Source organism: Alligator mississippiensis, chromosome 2, assembly GCF_030867095.1.
Source record: "Alligator mississippiensis isolate rAllMis1 chromosome 2, rAllMis1, whole genome shotgun sequence".
NCBI lineage: Eukaryota > Metazoa > Chordata > Crocodylia > Alligatoridae > Alligator > Alligator mississippiensis.
Window position 1 is genome coordinate 270,926,573 of NC_081825.1, and position 13,098 is coordinate 270,939,670.

The window sequence follows — 13,098 nt, forward strand, 5'->3', positions numbered from 1 at the left end:
ATGTGGGGGGGGGGGCTGAGAGATTGGGTGAGAGTCAGGGATGGGGCCTGGCAGGGTACCCCTTATGGTCCCCTCCCCCTCCTCCAACCCTCCCCTCACCTTCTACTTACCAGCACAGAGTCCCAGTCCAGCTCCCTGTGGCAGCAAATGGGGACTGCCCAAGTCTCCGAAGCTCTCCGAATTGATTTAGAGAGCTTCAAAAATAGATTCAGACTTTTTTATTGGTCTCCTGATTTAATTCAGATTCAGAGATTCGGCCACAGAATCAGGCCAAATCTCCTCCGAATTGAATCAGCACCCAAAGCTTCGTAGAGCCCTACTACCCACCTTATCTGAATTATTAATCACAATTTAAACAAAGCAAAGCAGACAAAAAATTGTCAAAAACATTTCAGTCACAAAGGGTTGTCATCAGTAATCCCTCGATTCAAGGATGATCTCTACTACAGCTCATTGATAGATCCCAAGATGATTTATGAGTTCAACCCTCCCATCCATTCAATATTCAAAATCAATTCTGAAAGGAAGGTGGTCCTTAATGAGAATCAAGATGATTAATCCAAAAAGGGAGAACAGAGTTGGGGTGATAACGTATCCTTTCTTGACCCCAGTTTGGATGACAAACAGATTTGTCTCCAATCCAGTACATAAGATGGTCACAGTCTAGTCATGAAGAAGTCTCAGGGCTTTAATGTACTTTTCAGGACATCCAAGTTTTAGCCAATACTTTCCAAAAGGCTTCACAATTGACAGAATCAAAGGCCTAAGTGAGGTCAATGAAGGCCATATACAGGTCCTAATGTTGTTCCTGACACTTTTCTTGGACCTGGTAGGCAACAAAGATTAATGTCAGTTTCCCCACAGAATAGAATGAAACCAAACTGAGATTCTGGCGGGACTTCCTCAGCAAGAGGTAGAAGATGGTTCAAGAGTATGTGCACAAGAATTTTCCCTTCTGTAGAAAGGAGGGTGAAACCTCAGTAGTTCCCACACACAGACTTACCTCCTTTCTTGAAGATAGTCACAATGTTGGCACTCCTCTCGTCCCCCAGGATCACTTCATTGTTGCAAAATCATAGAATAAATTCATAGAGTCTCAGTACCATTTTCTCACTGCCAGTCTTGTAGATTTCAGCAGGTATGCCATCCAGTTCTTGGTTTCCTAGATGGCATAACAGACTTCTTCTGGGATAGGAAGGTTGGTGAGGGAGCTCCTTTAAGGGTGTTGAGGGGGATGGACTCAATGGTGGTATCTGCTATGGTCAACTCACAGTTCAGGAGTGGCTCTGATGGATAGAAAAATAGTATTTAGAGGTTTTCTTTTGGGAACTGGCTTGTAGGTAAGATAGATATACATTAAAACAATGGTCCAGGGCAATGGCAAGGGTTAATTGATTTCTAAAAAGCCTGTTTGTAACAAAGTTTCCTCAAGGCCAACTGTATCTGACGCAGGCTAGCAGCAAATAGACACACAGGATGGGAAATTGGAGACATGTACCACACTGTTCCATAACATGAGATAAAGGACTCTGAAGCTTTGGCACCAGGCCACAGTTCCCATGTGCAGAGAGCCCTTGGAATTTCCAGTTTTGGTTGATGGACCAAATTAGGAGGACACCAGAAAAAAACAAATTAGGATGGGTGCATGTGATGGGTTTGTGAAACAAGGGGATAGCTGACAGGACAGAACATGGACAGTATGACTACCACAGAGAGATTAATCAGCAATGCCCAAAGATAAAGAGAGTCAGAGGAAAGAAAAAATGCAAAAAGAGTCATTTTAGAGCAGCAAAGGGTCCCCAAGAGGCCATTAGGGACAGAGGACATACCACAAGTCCATTTTACTCACCCCACTGAGGGGGGTGGGAGGGGGGCATGGGCCTCCAGCCTCCAGGCTGCTGACATCTGACATTCAAGACAGAACCTCAGAGGGATGCTTGCATACTGGTCAGATGTTCCTCAACTCTGTGAACCCTAGGACTGGTAGATACAGAATTGTTGCATTATTCTTATCTACTATCACGGTGTATCCATAAAATTTGTCTGTTATCAAATGGAGAGGCCGTGGTCAGTCTGAGGGTTTGGGTCCACTTAGAACATGGTATCTGGGTCATAAATCCAATGCCAACAATTGATGACTCCACCAGGACAGTGACTCTGACTCAAGGACTGGGACCTGGTCTAGTGCCAACAATTGGTGACTGGGTCCCTGGGACTGTGACTTGAGGGCAGTAACCTGGCTAATCAGGGAATTTGCTGACACAGAGCGAACCTCTCTAGAGGAGTCAGACAAGTCCCGTAGTGGGGTAAAGCTATGGAACAAGAGGTGGAGACCTGTTTGTAAGGTGAAGCCGTTCGGTAGTTCCAACTAGGCTTGTAAGCTAAATAACCATGTTTTTGTCACAGTCTTTTGTGCAGGAGGTTATTTGTTGCACTGCTGACCAAGGGGGTGGTTGTTTGTCCGAGTCAGAAAGAGTAGTGTACAGGGGTACAGGTGTGTTGGTGACAGGGACAGCAACTTCGAGGAAGACAGGGTCACAACCTGATCTTGGAGTGCGTCTGAGATTCATGGTTTGGACAAGGATATGTGCAGTGGTCCACTTCAAAAGCCAGGAATAGAGAAAACTGATCTTTGCTGGGGGAATGTGTGAATTGCAGGGAAAGAGTCCTTGGGACTGAGGCATTTGTAAGTAAGGCTGCTTCTGCAAAAGGAGAGTGTTGCTTTGTATGGATTATTAATGTCATGTTTATAGAGCAGTGTTGTATGTTTGCTCTGGAGACTGTAATTTGGAAGTTACAGCTGCACCCTATGGCAAGCCAGAATTATCCAGGCAATGCAGCTTCAGGGAGCTTGGACACAGTTAAAAGGAAGAGCAGGAAAGCCCCAGACTCTCCCTGACACTGGGGACAGATGTGAAACAGACACCTTGTGATCCTGTGTGCCCCTCTGACTAGTCAGTGCCACAGAAGTTTGATTTTTGGAGGCATCTGATAATCATAGAAGGTTAGGAGGGGGCACAAGCACTGTTACTGGACACCTGCATATTATTTTTGCTGCTTTGGCTTATTATGCTAGCATGCCTTTGTGTTGCAAGGCAGTAGCAGAGGAATTTGTGCATTGGTATTGGAGGTGAGGGATGACTTTGCTCTCCCTTCTGCAAGAATAGTAAGGCAGATTCTAGAAGGGAAGAGTGTTAACAGCTTCTTAAGGCAGGAAGGCATTTACAAAAACTCATAGTGCAGCTGTGTAAACAAAGAGTCAGTGCTGAGAAGCTATTCAGAGTAAAAAAAAACCCAAACAAACCCAAACAAAACAAGACACCACGGGTCTTATCAAAGGTGCCTTTAAAAATTAAAAACAAAACAAAACAAAAAACAAAACACAAACACAAACAGATGCATGGTTTTGAAGTTCTTTTTAGGGCTGGATGGTTTCCCGAAAGATTGTGTGTGGTTTGTTGACCAGATGTAGGAGGACAGTAGCTTTGCTGTCAAAGAGACAAGACAGAACTTTGCTGGATTGCCTTGCAGAAAGCAAGGCCAGAAGGGGCCACTGACAAGCACAGACTGTGAAGCCTGCAGGCCAGGAAGAATATACTTAAAGCAGTACCAGAGTTAAAAAATCTGTCAACGGAAAGAAAGGCTGAAAGTTAAAGGAGACCCATACAGTGAATGTTAAAACCCAGAAGAGGGTATGGGGACTTCAGAGAACTGCTAGAGAGAGAGAGAGAGAGAGAGAGAGGGAGGAAGACACACATACACATACACGCACACACACACACACACACACACACACACACAGAGTGAGAGAACTATGAAAGGGCTTGAGAGAACAGATCCACAAAGTCCAAAAAGTGACTGAGAGTGGGGGCAAGTAGCAGAGCGCAGCCAAAGGTCATGAAAGTATGAAAAGCCAGGGACTCAGTCTGAAAGGTGTAAATCAGAGTCAGTGACTTGTGGCCCAGGAGGAGGCAGAAGAAAGTTGGACCAGAGGTTCAGAGTGGAGGAGAGACAGAGAGAGATCTTCCAGCCCAAGAGGGGCCAAGTGTCAGTGTGGCTAGAGAGCCAGAGAGGTCTGAAGCCCAGGAGAGTCAAGTGTTAGCAGGGCCAGGTGCCACGGTCTCACTGGCCCAGGAGCAGGGCCAGGACCCAGACAGGGGTCAGAGTCTGGGGGACATAGCTGGAGACCAAAGGGGTCCAAGAGCCCATAGCCCAAAGGGGTCCAGAGGAGCCATGAAATACCAAGCAGTCTGGCAATCCAGAGGCAGGGCCCTAGAGAGATCAAAGAGACCACTGCTAAGACTGTCGGAGCTGGGAGCCTGAGATCTCAGCTAGTCTGAAGAGGAGCCAAGAAACCCAAAAGTGAGAGACTGTGCCCATGAGGCATGACGATGACCAGGGCAAAAGAGCCTGGAGATTATTCTTCGGTAAGCCTTGAAAACTACACCCTCCAGGGACTGGCTAATGTGGTGGAGCTACTTGTGGCAGGGTAGTCTCTACAAGATACCACATGTCGGCCCAAAGCAGGGGGGGGCTGGACTCAATGATCTTTTGAGGTCCCTTCCAGCCCTTAATTTCTATGACCCTATGTTGCCACCCCAGAGAAAGGTAAGTATAAGGCACCTGAAAATCCCATCTCTCACTGCCTTGTGGGTCACCCTTTGAGAGAAGGCTTGGGGGAGCATACCCCAACAGAAAACCCCTTGGTGGAAGCCAAGGAAAGATGTGTGGCAAGGCACACCTTGGAGCACCTGTCACTGAAAAGAAAGGACTATTGAAAAAGCAGCCTCCATAAGGATCAAGAAGAGGAATCTCTGGATGAGCTGCAGCATGACAAGGGCCAGGGCCCATTGTAAGCAAAGCCAGCCTCAGTGTCAAAAGTGATTCCATGACATTAGCTAACAAAGTGGGCTGAGCCCCTTCCTTTTTTGTCTTTGTGTTTTGCAGGATGTAGACCATCACTGAAGCATCAAGAAGTTTGCTTGGTACAGAGAAAAAAGTATGCATCGGAATTGTCTGGCTGTGTTTGTGCAATGCTATTGATATACGTCGGGGTGGGAAAAAGTGACGGATCTGGCTGGCAGCTGGACTCCATTTCCCAGCAGCCCCTGCCTGTGTGGCTGGAGCCAGTTTTCATGGAGACCCCAGCAGCAGTCACATTGTGATGCCATGAGGCTGGACTTTCCATGGAGACCGGCTCCAGCAGCACTGACAGGGTATATGGCAGGGCATAGAGCTGCTCCAGAGCCCAGCTGGGATCTTGCACCAGTGACAACATGGTCCAGAGCTTCAGCAGAGCCATGATCTGCAGCCTGCATGCCCTGGGCAGAGGCATGCAGGCTGCAGATCATGGCTCTGTCTCAGCTCCAGACCATGCTGTCACTGCTGCAAGATCCCATCCAGGCTTTGGAACAGCTCCATGTCCTGCCAGGGGAGGCACTGCTGGGCAGGGGAAGCTTGAGAGGACATATAGCTACCCCAGAATTGTCCATAGCCCCCAATAGCCACCCCTCCTAATGTCACCACCACTGCCCACCTTGCACAGGTGATGGCAGCTGAGCCCACACTGCTCCCACTCATAGTGCAGCCAGAGTTTGCCTCAGCCAGAGGCTGGTACCACTGCTGCCTGGCAGTGCTGCTGGGGCTGGTCTCCAGAGAAACCCTGGCCCCACGTTATCAGTGTGGATACTGCTGGCTTCTCCATGGAAAAAACTGGCCCCAGCTACATGGGCAGGGGCTGCTGGAAAATGAAGTCCACTCCTGGCCAGATCCAGCTCATGGGCTAGACTTCACCTGCCCCTGCTGTAAGTGGTTGTGATATTAACTATGCTAAACAATTAAATATAAGCAGAACTGCTTGATAGGCTATGGAATATCTGCAGAGTGGCTACAGAAAATGGTGCATCATGTGGATCATGGTCTCTAGGGCTTCAAAAAGTTCAACCATGCTGAAGATCAAGGCTGGATTAACAATTTGTTTTTATTGCCATCCTTTTGTTGGTTTTCTTTTGTTTGTTTTGGTTTGCTTGTGCTAGGTAAGTATTTAAGCTTCTTATAGTAGAAATAGTAATACAACGTAGCTTCATTAAATTCACAGAATTTGTGCAACAAGAAGTAAAATGGTGGGATCCCAATGGAAACCAGATATGCTGTTTGCAAAGGAAGGGTCTCGCGCTTGGCATTGCTATGGGTTCTTACATAATGGAGGGGCACTGGTGGTGCTGCATCATGAGCAATCTGGTTGGAATGATAAGGAAAGCATTACCTGCTGTATAGGAGGGGTAGAAATGCCCGAAATATGTCTGGTCCCCAAACATTTTAATCATAAGATATTTATCTGATCTAAACAGCCATATTTACAATCAGTCAGATAATGTGCTGATTGACAAGAGGAATGCTACCTGAAAAGCTGCGTAGGAGGTTTAATAAGCATCTTGGGCTGTACATTCCCCAGCCCCAGTATGGGAAACCTGTTTAAATCTGATTGGGTAAAACTCAGTTGCTGAGTTAGGGAATGCTGAGGCAAGACACCAAATCTGAAGGTGTATGGATGCCATTTGAAATATGATTGAGGGTTTGTCACAATGTCCAGCCTATTAGAGTCCTTAATCATGAATGCCATCATACTTTCCCCAAGATGACTGGTGGAGGTCCCCCCCTCAAATCTCATGAACATTCCAAGTAATTCCCTTGATTATGTTCCATTTATGATGAAGATGTGCATCTTTAAGGAGGATATTGATGGCTATGAAGTGGCATTTAGAGGTTTGCTTTTGAGAACTGGCTTGTAGGTAAAGTAGATATACATTAGAATAGCGGTCCAGGGCAATGGCAAGTGTTACTTGATTTCTAAAAAGTCTGTTTGAGACAAAAGTATCCTCAAGGCCCTCTGTGTCTGACACAGGCAAACATCAAGCAGACACACAGGCTGGGAAATGGAAGACATGTACCAGACTGTTCCATTACATGAAATAAGGGACTCCGCAGCACTGGCACCAGGTCACAGTGCCCAAGAGCAGAGCCCTTGGGATTTCTGGTTTTAGTAGATGAACTGAATTAGTCATAATAAAATGGCTCTGTGAATGGACTATCTCTAATATATGTATGTATAAAATATGTATAAAAGGAAGTCACAAGTAAGATAACATTATCTAGGCAAATTCTGAGACCCGAGTTTAAAACTGTCCTTCACTATAAAACTTCCTATGTGACCTTTAGCAAACTATTTAGTCTCCCCAAGTCTCAGTCCCTCATCTGTAAATTAGGAACAATAGCGCTTCCAATGCAGAAGCACTGGGAGACTGAATACACTGAGTATTAACAAATACAATTAAAAACAGCTCAGAATTGGAATATACAGTGTAAGATGTTTGCAGTAAACTGTCTGTTAGCTGCAAACAGAATGAAAAGAGAGAGAGAGAAAATTTGAGGAAGTAAACTAGAAATAAATGACAGTCTGTTCACGCTTGTTCTTTGAGCAATAGAAGCTAAATTCCTAGAACAGATTACCTGCTCTGCCAGAAAGACAGGATGCTATGATACTATGGTGAAAGAGACACAGAAGTACCTAAAATAGAAACAAGGATTCCTCTCACAGATCTTGCTCCTTTCCACTCTAATTTTTCTTGCTCCAGTCCCACTATACGAACTGGTCAGATGATACAGATTCAAATACCAGCAACATGCAAATGACATATGCAGATGGGTGCCTATAGATGTGCAATGAGGCTGCTCCAACGTGCTATAAATTACAGTGTGTTGGAGCAGACGTGATTAACCAATTCTGCTGGAGCTTGGTAATTACTACAATCCAGCTGACTCCAGCATCATGTGTATCAATGTCACCGCACTGAAAATGGTGGCGGGGGCACTTTTAACTAAAGCTTGTTCAATAAGATTTACTTAAAAATGCCCGCACTGCCATTTTTCAGCTTGGGGATGGTGATACATGGGATGCTCCAGGTGCTTTAATTAGAAGGCCTCTGAGAGCCATTCTAATTAAATTGCCCCTGCCTCCCCCCGCACTCCCAAAGAACTTGTATAAACACCCATAGTTCTAAGTTTTCTTTATCACATGCAATTACACAACTACATCAATCTCATTAGTTCAAAGAAATTGGTTCATAAATGAAGAGGGGGAAAAAAAATAGTGAAATTGAACCGCAGCACATCAGATCAGTGAAGGTGAGCTACTGCCTCTGCACTGACTGTTCATTGGATAAAATGAATGCAGAGCAATGGAGAATTTTCTGTTCCATTTAGAGGAAGGGTCCAGTTTAGAAACCAAAGCCCTCCCCTTTCCAGGGCAACAATGATCCTAAAGAGCCACGCTTTCCAGCTTGCCCCACAGATTTCTCTCACTTGGCTGCCCTGAGGAGGAGAAGCAAATAGGGTCTAAATAATGCCTAACCTGTGCCAAGATTGCCATTGCTATTCTCCCTGGGAACATGAAGGAATAAATAACAGATCTTCACGTTGCTTTGCTTTTTGTGCTAGTGGTTGGCACTCAGTTACATCAGTACTGAGCACAGGAAAAGAATCTATATGTTGAATAGTGCACACTGAGAAGCACACCATACTTCACTGAGGTATTTGCAAATACAGTCCTTTGACAGTGCAAACATGCCTACCAACTCAGAATAAGCCACAACATTAATTTGAATACACCTGACTACAGTACTATTGTCAAATAATAGCCACTATGAAGAAAAATATCTACAGTGCTCCAAGATCTTGCCTCGTGTTGAGCAAAAGATAGGGGAGGGTGGCATCTTAAGATTAACCTGTTCAGAAAGGACTAAGCTTTCATAAGTAACAACCTACTTCACCAGAAACTATGAAAGGACTGGCAGAAGGAAAGCAGAGAGACCAAAATCCAGTCAAGCCACTCTCTCTTTCAACACTGTTCGCTGTCCTTGTCCTTTTCCCTTCTATATAAAACCCTTTCCTTCCATCAGTCATTTCATAGTGTCTGACAAAGTAGGTGGTTGCCTATGAAAGCTCATGCCTTTCTGAACCAGTTAGTTTCTAAGGTTCTACCCTGTCCTACCTTCTGCCTGACTTCAGAGTAACATGACTTAGCACCCCAATGTTGAATTGCAATTAGTGGAAATGAAAAAAATTCAAAATCCACAGAAAACCAGGAAAAGCAGAAAACAGGAAAAAAACCTCTGAAGCGGGCATAAGGGACACAACTTTGCATGAACTGCAGAATATAAAGGAGGAACAATGAAGTAACAATAATTATTTTATATCTAAAGGGAAATATAAGTACAGATTCATAGATAATGCCAGACAAAACCTGTGTGATTCTCTGAATTGACGCCACCTTGTAATACAAACGAGAGGACTTCCCTAAAATTGATTCATGTTTGAATTTCAGCACCTTCTGTAGATACCTGAAGGCAGACTTACTTATCTGATGACACTTGGTGACAGTCCCAAACCCAAGTAAAATAAGGAGCATTAAGAATGGACTAGTTGCTCATTCTGGTGAAAGAAACTGATGACTACAAAGAGGGGCAACTTAAAGTTGGAGGGCATACAGATGACGACAAACTACAGCCAAAGTTGAAGTGGCACCAAGACTTGTAACTTCAGCCCTGAAGCAATAAAATTCACAGGGCTCAGCTGCTAGAATATGTGCATGTTGAATGAAATTTGTAGGTGCACTCACTTTATTACTTAGATGAAAAGTTGTAGATTAGAGGTACTAGAAAAGTATCTGGGGCAGATTCAGAAGGGGTGCAATGGCACTACAGCACCCACCTCTGAATCAGCGCTGCTACAGAAGCAGCAGCCAGGGACTTCTTTTAAGTCCCCAAATCAGGTAAAAATCCTTCCCCCACCCACGCTCAGTGGCACCTCTCTCCGCTGCTGCATCTGGCCAAGCCTGGTTCCATGTGCAGCCCAGCTGGAGCAGGGCAGGAGCAGCTCCGGAGCTTCCCCTACCTCTTGTCAGTTGGGTACAGCGGTAGTGGTGTGGGGGGAGGAGGGGAATGACAGGGGAGAGAAAGGGATGTGCTGCTGAGCCTGGAGGAGAGGGGAGGGGGCAGCAAAAATTCTTACTTGATTGAAAGACTTTTTAAAAAAAAAAAAAAAGGAGAGAGAGACTCCAACTGCTGCTCCTGTGGCATTGTCTGCCCACCCTGGTAGTGATGGAGTCTGGAAACAGAGGGTTCAGCATCTCCAGTACAGGTTGCTATTCCTGAACCTTTTTTTTTTTTTTTTTTTTTTTTTTTTTTTTAAACAAGATCCTGGATCTGCCAAAGAATGTATTAGATCTAGTAGACAAGAATAAATATGACAATAATTGAAAAGACCACTATTTTAAACTCAGGCAAAGCAGAAAATATACATACTTGAAAGAGTAGCATTATTTCTATCCAAGAATGCCACCAAAGCACTAATAAAATTGAACACAGGAAAGGAAAATTAGAGTTGCATGTTTTTCTACCCCATACGCAAAGATTACAATCATTTAATAATACTGTGCAGCAGATGAAAATAAAGATGTTGCAATGCAATTTAAGATACTCTAAACAATATACCAAGGCATAAGAATGTCACATCAGTAGCAGATTTAATTACTAAAGTAGGAACAAATAAGACCAATATTCCTTTTCCATTCCAAAAAAGAAGAAATTACAAAAAACAAACAAAAAAACCCCACCATATGGCCAAATTATGTAAAACAACTTAGATGTTGGAAGGATAACTTTTCCACAGAAAGATATACATAGAGACACATGGGCGTTGCACAATGGAACTATAGAAAATAGATACATTATATCATGCTCAGAGGAAAATGGACTGAATCACTGAAAAAATGCATGTTCATTCAGTGGGGGCAAATATAGAGAATAACCAAAACCTTATAATAGAAATTATCAACATAGAATAAAATTTGCAAGAAGAGAAGAAAACCCACCATATGAAATTAGCAAGCTAGATAACTAAACCTTCATGGATATTTAGCATAGCTTAAATACTAGATACAAAAAATTAGGAAAGTGGAAATGGAGGAAAACTGGAAGACATCAGCATGCACTGTCAAATAACTGAAATTATTCTAGGATTTGCAAAAACAGAAAGGCTTAAGCAAACAGATCTTAATGAGTCAAGAGTCAAAGTGAAAATAGCAGAAAAAGAAAAAGAAAGGACTAGGGAAAGTATCACAAGTAGTTACAACTGAAAAGGCAAGGAAGGAAGCAAAACCATGCAAGATGAGAGAATGAATACACACCAAAACAATTGGCTAAATCATGAAAAATCTGACAGGCATCCAATCATTATCAGTCAATGAAAGAGTAGAGATATGTTAACAAGCAAGGATGAAAAACTAAGTTGGGAGGAGGACATCCAAGAGATTCTTAATACACCATAATGTAGATGTACAACTCCAAACATTGAAGAGCTCACAAAAATCCCATCAAACATTAAACATCAAGGACAGAACAATTTGTTCTATGGAAAATTAAGCTAAAGGACTAATGGACAGGAAATCTCATGCTGTAGACGACTGTGGCAAGGTGGGGCTCCCCACCTAGCCACAGTGCTAGGTTCCCCACTTGCCTTTGGGCATGGCCCCCACCTGACTCGCCTGTGATGACTTGTTATTAATTGATTAACGATCTTAATTAGGCAGGAGGCTGCCCATTTAGTGCCCCGATGCCAGGGGGCACTATCTGCGGCTGCGTACCTCCCCTACACCGCAGCCCATGCCTCGCAGATGGCATTCAGATGTTACAGTGCTCCTGACCTATTGCTGGACCAAGCTTAGGCCATGCTGTCAGGCCACAGTCACACACACCTTCATACCACCCTCCTCTCACTAGGGCCTCTCTCACTCCACCCTCTCTCACAGGGTCTCTTTCATACATCCACGAGTCATTCTGCCTTGTTCCCTCTTGGAGCAGGCCCCTTAGGCCAGAGGCTTAACTAATATATCCCTTGGGTGGCAGACGTACCGTCTTTTGGGACTCTCCCATGACCCTGACCGGGGTAGTGGCCAGCCAATTACCCAACCGGGTCTAAGCTTACTCTGGCCCTTTCCGGGGGCAACTCAATACATGCAAACACACTGAGCACTCCGCCCTCTGGTTCTTCCCCTCACTGAGGTCCTCATCTCCGCCTCCTCACTGGGGCTACCCCTCACCAGGGCATTCTTATCCAGCACCACAACTGGTGCTCCAGGGTCTCACAGGGGACTCTCACTCCCCAACCTGGAGCAGCATGTCAATGTGCTATGTTATTCCCCACCTCCACCCAGGGCTCCACACCACCCCCTCCACCCGGGGCCATGGGGCTTCCCTCCCTGGTGGGCTCAGGTGGCTGCAGCTGTGCCTGGCCCCCACTCTCCCTCCTCAGGGTCTCTCGGCATCTTGCACCCCACACAGGGCTCAGGTGGCCACAGCCATGCCTGGCCCTCACTCTCCCTCCTTGGGGTTTTTCAGGGTCTTGCACCCCACAGGGTGGCTGCAGCCATGCCTGGCCCCAACTGACTCCAGTGTTACACAAACCCACCCGAAGGTGAGGGCTAGGGTTAAGGCGCCCCTACCCACCTTTCACCAGGGTGATAACTGGCCTGGTGTTTCCTGGGGGCTCCCGCACCACTGAGAGCCCCACCAGGCCACCCACTCCCAGAAGGGTGCATTTTTAGGTCATGCCCAGGACCAGGAGCCTCTTAATCATCCCCTACAGCTCCTGCCCTTACCTCCAGGAGGATACAAGCAGCCTTGCAGCCAGGCAATGTTGATGCCTCCTATGCCAGCAGTGAACTGCCCTGTTTATATGGGCAGCCAGAGATCTAAAATGGCCGCTGCAATCAGACACCTGCTGGTTGCTTGGCCTAGGTCTTAAAGTGGCAGGTGCTAACAGTGCCCTGCCACACATCTCCCCTCTTAAAATGGTAACTGGGGAGGTATCCTCTGCTGCTCCTCCAAAGCAGGTTCCCCTAAGTGCCTGTGAGAGCCCTCAAGTGGCGAGCACCCCCAAAGGTGCTCCACCACCCACCTCCCCCATTGGAATGAGATCTGGGGGGGGCTTCACTTGGCTGCCTTCCCTGCTGGGCTCTGCCCCAGCCTACAGCAGCACCTG

At 45.6% G+C, this 13,098-nt stretch overlaps 1 long non-coding RNA gene across 1 annotated transcript; it reads right to left on the reverse strand.

The window, feature by feature from the left end:
- Nucleotides 1-667: 667 nt before the first annotated feature.
- Nucleotides 668-12,780, reverse strand: LOC102566263 (uncharacterized). The gene is made up of 3 exons (XR_009460240.1): nt 12,716-12,780; nt 1,004-1,286; nt 668-826 (listed from the first exon to the last, which is right to left on the reverse strand). It is a non-coding gene; the product is annotated as an uncharacterized LOC102566263 (long non-coding RNA).
- Nucleotides 12,781-13,098: the final 318 nt, after the last annotated feature.